Here is a 9,516-nt window from a genome sequence, read left to right as displayed (position 1 = left end):
AGACCCTGCACCTGGCACGGCACAGAGCCACCCACCCGATGTCCCCCAGCCCACCCCCTCTTCCCGGGACCACGCTGGCGGCTCCCGGGAGCTTGCCCTGGACCGCAAGAGGTGGGCACCTTCCTGGGCTAGTGCGGACATCGTGGACCTCATCCACGATCTCCGCACTAGGCACAGGAAAGTGACCGTCTAGGGCAGGAGAGCTGCGAGCCTGGCCACCCAGGAGCAGGTGTGCATGAAAATCAAGGGGGTCCACTGAGACCCCCGACCCTGAGCCCTGAGCTTACAATGGCCGTCCTGGGTCAGACCAAAGGTCCATCTAGCTCAGTAGCCTGTCTGCCAACAGCAGCCAACCCTAGGGACCCTGGAGGGGATGGACCGAAGACAGTGACCAAGCCATTTGTCTCGTGCCATCCCTCTCCAGCCTTCCACAAACTTTGGGCAGGGACACCACTCCTACCCCCTGGCTAAGACTACTCCATGGACCCAACCTCCATGACTTGATCTCACTTCCCTTTCAACTCTGTTCTAGTTGTAGCCTTCACAGACTCCTGCAGCAAGGAGTTCCGCAGGTTAACTATTTGCTTTGTCAAGAACAACTTTCTCTTACTAGTTTCAAGCCTGATACCCATTCCTTTCCTTTGGTGTCCTCTAGTCCTTCTTTAGGGGAACTCAGGAAGAACTTTTCTGAATGCACCCTCTCCACCCAACCCCTGCTTTTAGAGACCTCTATCCTGTCCCCCCTCCGTCTCCTTTTGTCTAAGCTGAACAGTCCCAGTCTCTGTAGCCTCTCTTCATCTGGGACCTGTTCCCAACCCCTGATCATGCAAGTTGCCCTCCCCTCTCCCAGACTTTCTCTTCCCCTCTCCCACCTCCTTTTCCCAGTCTCCCCCAGTTTTGTTCAATAAAGACAGAGTCAATGTTGGAAGAAACGTTATCTTTATTTTGTACATCAATAAGAAGGGGGGCTAGGGAAGGGTAAGTGGAAGGAGGTGAGGGAGGAATGGGGTACGAGCCCCCGATGGGGAGGACTGGGCTGGCTCTGCGGGCTTCTGGGGGTGGAAGCTCTCCTGCAGCCCCCCGATTGCCCCCTCTCCCCAGATCGCAGCCTGCGGCAAGTGCAGCCGGGCTGATGGCCAAGTGGTGTGATGTGCCCAGTGTGGGTACTCCGGGCAATCCAAGCCAGGACTGCTTTGCAAGCGGGGCACCCCTGAGAACTGTGTGTCCGGGGTGGGGGTCGGGACCCTTTAAGCGCAGCCCTCGGCTAGCCTGAGACAGCATCTCCACACTCTAAGTCCTCCTCTGATGCCCTGCCGGCACTGCTTCCGGCCATCCTTAAGCCCTGTTCAGGGTCCACTCAATGTGGACTTGCTAGTTCGAATTAGCAAAACGCTAATTCGAACTAGTTTTTAGTTCTAGACGCGTTAATTCGAATTAGCTTAGTTCGAATTAACTAATTCGAACTAAGTTAGTTCGAATTAACGTTGTAGTGTAGACGTACCCATAGTGATTAAGGCTGAAAAAGACCATTGGATCATCAAGTCTGATTTTCTGCATGTCACAGGTCATTAAAAATTACCCACAGTTACTCCTGTATTACGGCCATTAACTTATGTTGGACTAAAACATAATTCCAGAAAGCTTCTGGTATTGATCTGAAGGCATCAAGAGATGAAAAATTCACCAATTCCTTTTGTAGATTGGTCCAGTTAAAAACCAAACCAAACCAAACCAAAAAAACCCCCAAAACTTCAAAAATAAACAAACAAAAAACCAAACAAACCCAGAGTTAGAGGAAGCAATTCTCAGAGTTAGGCAGCAGATGGAAATAGGAGGAGAACCAGGGCTCTAGATGAAAAGTGGCTCGATGATGGTGAGGAGAGAAAATACTAGGTATTGCAAGACTCTTTTATCTAGTGGGAAAGGCATAACAAGAACAAGAGTGGCTAGAAATTGAAGCCAAAATTCAAATGATAAATTAGGCACGGTAAAGGTGTTTGTTTTGTTTTGTTATACCTTGACAATTTTTGAAAAATAACAGCTTATTGTTTGGGTCAAATTCTGCCCTCCTTGACACCCATGCAACCCCAAAGTCATCAAAAAGTTGGCACAGCTTTACAGGAGACCATTAAAACTAGTTTTTATCATCCATATCTTTCACACTCATCTTGATAATTTTCTATGGCAATTAGAGGGAATGCTGAGAATTCTGCACTGCAGATAAAGATGAGCCACTAAGAAGTACTGGTCATTTGGCTAGCTAAATCTAGAAGCAAGAGTTCCATTAATTCACAGAATAGGGTTAAGTTTTCAGAAATCTGATTACAGTCCCCAGACTGCCTGGCTTTGTTGGATGAAGTCATTTGTTACAATAAATGAGCTTCCTTATATTCATTGTTATGTTACCAAGAAGTCTATATTTCTGTATTATACGTGGATTGAATAAGGGAGAGGAATTTTTTGTGTGTAAGAAGCTTTTGCTTCTACAGGGGACCTAGAGGTCTGACTAGGTGCCCCTTTTCTAGTATTGTAGAAATCCAAAGAAACAGGCCCCTGACATTTGTGGAACTGGGCAAACAGGAGGGCTACGTCTACACTGGCCCCTTTTTTGGAAGGGGCATGCTAATTTTGAAAGTGAAATAGGGAAATCCGCGGGGGATTTAAATATCTCCCGCGGATTTAAATAAACATGTCCGCCGCTTTTTTCCCGGCTTGGGGAAAAGTCGGAAAAAAAGCGTCTAGACTGGCCCGATCCTCCGGAATAAAGCCCTATTCCGGAGGATCTTTTATTCCTTTGAAGTAGGAATAAGAGATCCTCCGGAATAGGGCTTTATTCCGGAGGATCGGGCCAGTCTAGACGCTTTTTTTCCGGCTTTTCCCCAAGCCGGGAAAAAAGCGGCAGACATGTTTATTTAAATCCGCGGGGGAAATTTAAATCCCCCGCGGATTTCCCTATTCCACTTTCAAAATTAGCATGCCCCTTCCGAAAAAGGGGCCAGTGTACATGTAGCCGAGGAGAGTGGCTTAGGGAGGGAGATTGATATTTCTATGACATCAACCTCACTTTGCTCTAACCCTGTGGTTCTCAACGGTGGTCCATGGTGACTTTTTCGGTGGTCCACAGGAACATTGTCCAAAGTCACACGGCATAAGGAGGCTGTTTTACGCCATGTTCACAAGCATGCAGTGCATCATCCATAGCATCACCTAGGACACAACCACGTTGTGTTGCCAGTAACTTCTGTCTGAGGCTCTGAGCGTCAGTGTAGCTGCCGCTGTCGTGCTGAGCGGTTGCTGTGTCATTCGTCCTGTGCTACATGTGGTGGAGGTGGTCCATGAAAATGTTTTGATTAGGACTGGGCCACTTTATGTTAGCTGAGGATCTGTTCCTCTATTTCTTCCCCCAGCCTCCTGCCATTTTAAAATAAATTGTCATTTTGTGAAACAACTATATATATTTTTTCCAACTGGCAGAATCAAACATGTCAGTGCAATTATACCAGGTATAAATTGGGTCTATTAATGTAAATGGTGTTATAATAGTTTTAAGTCAATGAGTAATTAGAACAATGTTTCAAATACATACAATTTGGAGGGAAATAAATTAAAAACCATTGTTGCTTGAATCACTACTTCATTTGCCAAGCATTTGGGTTTAAAAATTAATCTGCACTTCAGTTCAATAATGAAAAAGTTACCATAGCAACTACAGATATCATGACACTCCTAATACTTCCAAAGTATAGTATAGGTCACTTTCCAAACAAATACTGAAATGTTACATAATCTCATGCTAATTTTGTCTTTGACTTGATGAACACTAAAATAAATAAGTGAGGAATGCCAACAGAGTTACATTTGAAAATATTATATATACACAGAGAGAGAGAGAGAGAGAGAGAGAGAGAGAAAGGGAGAGAGAGAGAGAGCTGTAACCAAGATCTCATCTAGCATTTAAAGTTTCTGTTTTGCCTACTAATTTCTAGATCCCTGGATGCAGATAGCCTGTCCTCAATTTGAAGTCACTCTTAAAATATGGAAGCTGTTGAGAGACAAATGTGTCACTATATTTTCCATGTTCTTCCCCTTAACATTTTAATTCTTTAAATACTTTTGAAAGGAAATGGGATTTTTTTGTTTTGTTTTTGGCTTTCCCAGAATCCTGCTGCTTAGTCCCATCTGAAGCAGCAATCCTGTTTGTAATGTCAAAATTGGCTACTATGCAAATGACTGTATTTTGACAAATTTGAGTTCTTGTGGAGAACATGCAGCAAGGTCTAATGAAGTCTTTAGAAACAAAGATGTTATTTTTATTCAAATGAATATGGAGTGCCTGGTTCTGACCCCATTTATACAGGTCAGTGATCTAATTATATAATTATAATTGATGTCAGTGTATTCTGTATATCATTGGTTTCAAACAAGTACCATCTGAATTATAACAGTGCAACATTAAAATTAGGCCCAGAAAACCTATCCTAAAAGAGATTTCTTTCTAAATGGATTTTCAAAGATTCCCCAAGAGGTCTCAGCATGTTTTTATACATTTAAAACACTAAAGAAAGGTGGATATGATAGAGGTCTATAAAATCATGACTGATGTGGAGAAAGTAAGAAAGGAAACATGTGCACTTGTTCCCATAACACAAGAATTAGGAGTCACCAAATGAAATTAATAGATAGCAAGTTTAAATCAAACAAAAGGAAGTTTTTCTTTATACAACATACAGTCAACCTGTGGAACTCCTTGCCAGAGGATGTTGTGAAGGCCAAGACTATAACAGGGTTCAGAAAAGAACTAGATAAATTCATGGAGAATAGGTCCATCAATGGCTATTAGCTAGGATGGGTAGGAATGGTGTCCCTTGCCTCTGTTTGTCAGAAGCTGGAAATGGGTGACAGTACAGGAATAACTGTTCCTCTGGGACACCTGGTATTGGCCACTGTCAGAAGAGTAATGGGAGAGGTGGACCTCTGGTCTGACCCAGTATGGCCATTCTTATGTTCTAAGAATGCGGGTGTGTATCATTAAGTAATATGACTAAGGAGCTGAGAACCAATTCAATTTAGAACTTAAAAGAGAGTGTTACAGAATGGAGCAGATGGATTGGAGTACAGAATTAGAGGTTGTGACTTTACACTCTAACTTACAAAATATCTGGTTCACAATTTTCAACTGGATAATGACTATGAAGTCTATCTTTGACTATTTCTCTTCTCATATGTGTACTTCCCCCAAAGGAAAGCAAAGCTGGATTTTCAACAGCGATGGGCAAATTCAGAAATTTCTGTTTAAAGAAGTAACCAAAAGTTATTTTAATGGCCTTCCTATACTGGAATAAGCTGGAAGCTACTCCCGCAGCCAGCCCCCAATTGGTCTTCTAAATATAGGGACATAGTGAAGGAGGTGTAAAACTTGTGTTACTGTTCTGTACTATTCAGATATTTCCTTTACACTAGGGTAATCTCAAATCAAGTGGTTATATCAAACTTCTGGCTGCAGCTGCTCTGCACTGCAGGACTGGCCCAAACAACTGGAAGGGGAGCTAAGATCTCACCTTATAGATCTGTTTACATGTTCACAAAATAAAGTAACCATTTTTGACCTTATAAAGTTGGGATGTCTGTGTGAACTGAAACTTTTTTGCCCATAGCTACAGGCCCGATCAGAGAGCCAGGAAAGGGTTAAGCAGGTGAAAATTAATCACTACAGCTTTAACTGATGTCTCATTATTTACCAGTGCTCCCCTGTCAGTTTCTGTATCCCTCCAAACAATAATTATATTTATTTATGAACACCTGACTGCCCCTTAATGCACTCTGAAATAAGTGACTTCATTTCAGTAAACAATTACCAATACAAACACAGTTCATTTCTTTTCAACATGGTCTTTTACATCACCTGTTACATTTACATAAGGCTTTGGGAATCATTGAGCTGCTCTGAAAGTTAAACATTTTCAAGACAAACACTTTTCAGAGCAGCCCACAAGATAAATATATAAAGCAGTCTCCCCTCCACTCCTGGGCCTGGCAAATAACCCTGTTAAAGACTTGCATAGTGTAACAATACTGATACTGAGCCAAATTCAGCGCAGTGTAAAATAATACACAGTTCCACTGACTTAAGTGGAGCTATATCCCCTTAGAACAATGGTGAAATGGTCCTACTCTGTTTTGGTTTTATCCTTTATGCACATATATTCAGATATACATAGCACACAAAAGCCCAACTAGTACATGTCTTTCATATGTGCCAGAATATACATATAAACTAACTGTTTTGTATGTCAAAAACTACAAAGACCAGTAGTTCCTCAATTTGTATTGCACTTCTACTTTGCGTCAGTTGGACCACTTACATACATTTCACATGAGTAAAGGAATCTGACTCATAAAATTTAGTGATGAGCAAAACTCAAAGGAGACCAACTCAATTTGGAGAAGCATTTAAAATACCTAGAAGCTTAACTGAACCCTGTCTGAAAAAAATCGTTAATGAATGAATGCTGCAAAAGCACAAGTCTACAACCTTTTTCATTAACTTATGGCTTTAGATGTGCAAAATGATGTATCAAGTAATTGTCAGGAAATGTTTTTCTTCAAAGTGAACCCAATAAAACAACTAAATAATTAGCTAAAACATACACTATGGGGTTGGTCCTGTTTTCATTGCAATCAATGGAAGTCTCCCAGGATCACATCTTAAGAGTATGTCTATGCTGCAGTTAAATATTAACAGGCGCTAGGACACTGTGAAATAGGAAGGTCCAAAAGCTCATACTGCAGCCTGAACACAAACACTATACCACAAGTAAACAGCCCCTTAACCCAAGCACAGCCAGCAAGGCATGGACTAGTCACAAGTGTCTAATTGCAGGGTAGACATAATAAGCTATTACGTCTTATCAATGGTTCCCTTGAAGATAACTAGAAGACTGAAATTAGGATAAATATCACATACTGGTGACAAATTTGGACCCAGACCCCAAAAGGCTATTCAGAACAAAAGGCGTTCAGACTACATCTTCCTCTTCCCCAGCTCAACTGAAAAACTAGAAGAACCAAGCTTGGCCTCACATCCATGAAACCAACAAAAGCAGGATCTTCTTACCATCATTTTTCCCCTTTTGTTTGTGGTGCATTTTCCTTCTTTCATTCCATGACATGAGTGTTGACTGCTGACTAGATCCAAATTAATGGTCTCCCCAGGATATTGTATTTCAGGTAATTTCTTTCATTTCCTATTTTATTACTGGTCAATGAAAAAAAACTGAGTAAGTAATTGCAATGTACATTGATAGTTTGTTTTTAAATATCTCTCTCCTAAGAAGAGGGATCATGAAAAAGGATTGCTGTACTGTGAGGAAAAAGGGATGTGCGGGAATGAGTTAAAGTTCTTGTTGAGAACTACATCACCCATATTCCATTGTTCTTGTGTTAGCTAAGATAAGAGACCGACAATAATAATTTTGTGAACATAAAAATAGTGAATGTGAGAAAAGTGTAAAGCTTATGTTGGGTTATAAACATCTCTCCATACCTTTTCTTCTACATTAACAACATTCAATTTGGTACTGATTGTCAAAGATTCCAAGGCCAGATTTTGAAATACATTTTTAAAGAAATGTGGTTCCCATTTAGACCCCTAAATAAATGCAAATCCTAGCATAAAATCTTCCTTGTTACATTTTACTCTAGGATAGACTGTAGACCTCTTACTTATTTTGGTGAACAACTATTTGCACAAGCAGGCACATTGGCCTCAGTGGGACTACCCATGTGCCACAGATCTGATCAGGCTTCCCAGGCAAGTGGCTCAGACTGCTCTGTGGAGGAGGAATCCAGCCTCTGAATCCCTTGATGTTTTAAGCCTCTGAAGACTAAACAGAGTCCAGGTGCTGCCTTGGACTTAGGTTCCCTATGTGTATTCTGGGGATACATATGGGGTTGCATATCTTCTCTCTGGCATCCTGTCCTGAGATGTGAGATCTCTGTGGTCTAAGTGGTCACCAACCAATAGATCAGGATGATCAGGATCTACTGGTAAATCCTGGAGCCTGACAGGTCATCCTGACTGGTTTGGCCAGTAGGCTATCAAGAGCTGCCACTTCAGTTGCCTCTCTCCCCACTACCATTCTTTTCCTGCCCTCTGCCTTGGAGCTGTCCCTCCAAGAGCCTCCTGCTTGTTCTGGGGATTGGGGGTTGGGGATATAGAAGAGGGGGGTGATGATGTCAGAATGTCCCCCTCCAACCACTGCTATATGCCATCTCCACAGAGGGAGCAGGCACAGGGCCTCAGAGAAGGAGCAGAGGAGGAGGTGGGACAAGGATATTTGCATTTGAGGTAGATTCTGGATTGACCACTGACCTAGCTCTTTGAACCAGTGCTGCCCCTCCCCCAGCTTAAGTACAACCTCTCCCATAACTCCATCCAAAGTTATGAGCCTTCTGATTTGCCTCTTCAAGTGGATAGGTGAGGCATGGCATTCTCTGGCACTTTCCACAGAAGTCCTACACTACTGTCCTTTATTTACTCATATGAGAAATACACACATCCATACAGTCATACAAAAAGAATAAGCTATACAAATAAAAATCGTTTCCCTGACACAGTTTCCTCACCACTCCAGAGCATTCTCGATGCTAGAGACAGAGTCCTCTGTAGGATCCTGGATACCCCTGCAGCTGCATGACTTCTAAGCCAAAACATGGGACCTGACTCCCTAGGTAATCTGTCTTCCCATGAACTTGGCCAAGCCACCCTTCCCATGCTCTGCCAAAATTTTCTGAGTACCTCTCTGTAAGGATTTCCCCATTAAGCCTTTTTTGCTTTATCCCCCAGTAATCTCGCCAATTTTCCATTTACTTCAGACAGGAGGAAGAAATATCTTCCCCTAGATCAGTGTGTCTTATACTTTTTAAGATGGAACACCAAACAATTTTTCCCCCCAAGGATGGGGGGAAATTATTGAGAAAATAAAAAGGTTGCCTGCCCCTTTAAGGGCAGCCGTTTTGAACTCTGTCCAACTGCCTCGTGGCACACCAGTGTGCCGCGGAACACAGTTTAAGAAACACTGCTCTAGATTAAGCAAACCCAATGTATCAAGGTCCTTTATCTCTGATCTCTGAGTTTTAATGACTCCCCACCGTCCCTGACCTGGGAGAGATGTACACAGTGGAAATGGTGCCAGTTCACAGTGAAACATATTCATAGTAATCATAGTAATAATTTCATAACATGAACCCTGATTCATAAGTGGAATAGACTGACTTCCCAAATTGTCACGCTGTGCAAATAACATGTAAGAAAGTGTCACCATATCACAAAAGGAGTGGCACATCAGAATCTTGTAGTGCATCAAAGATGTAGTGGGGTTTTCTTTAATCAGAGAAACATACATCAAAAAAGGCACAGCAGAGTCTTTCAGGCACAGTTACAGCCCATACCATTGAGTACCTCATCTCATCTTTTAGTGCTCACAATCCATTCCCTGCTAATCTCTGCCAGAGTTT

General features: G+C 42.4%; 1 long non-coding RNA gene across 3 annotated transcripts in view; it reads left to right on the top strand.

Moving 5' to 3' along the window:
- The first annotated feature begins 6,796 nt into the window (after positions 1-6,796).
- Positions 6,797-9,516, top strand: part of LOC112544429 (uncharacterized) — a 72,187-nt gene continuing 69,467 nt past the window's right edge. For all 3 annotated transcript variants that reach the window (XR_012905246.1, XR_012905248.1, XR_012905247.1), the window contains exon 1: positions 6,797-7,227. This is a non-coding gene — a long non-coding RNA (uncharacterized LOC112544429). The remainder of the gene's footprint in view (positions 7,228-9,516) is intronic.

This window comes from Pelodiscus sinensis, chromosome 7 (assembly GCF_049634645.1).
Source record: "Pelodiscus sinensis isolate JC-2024 chromosome 7, ASM4963464v1, whole genome shotgun sequence".
In the NCBI taxonomy this organism is placed as follows: domain Eukaryota; kingdom Metazoa; phylum Chordata; order Testudines; family Trionychidae; genus Pelodiscus; species Pelodiscus sinensis.
Note: the sequence above shows the minus strand (reverse complement) of the source record. Positions and strands in the feature narration are given on the sequence as shown.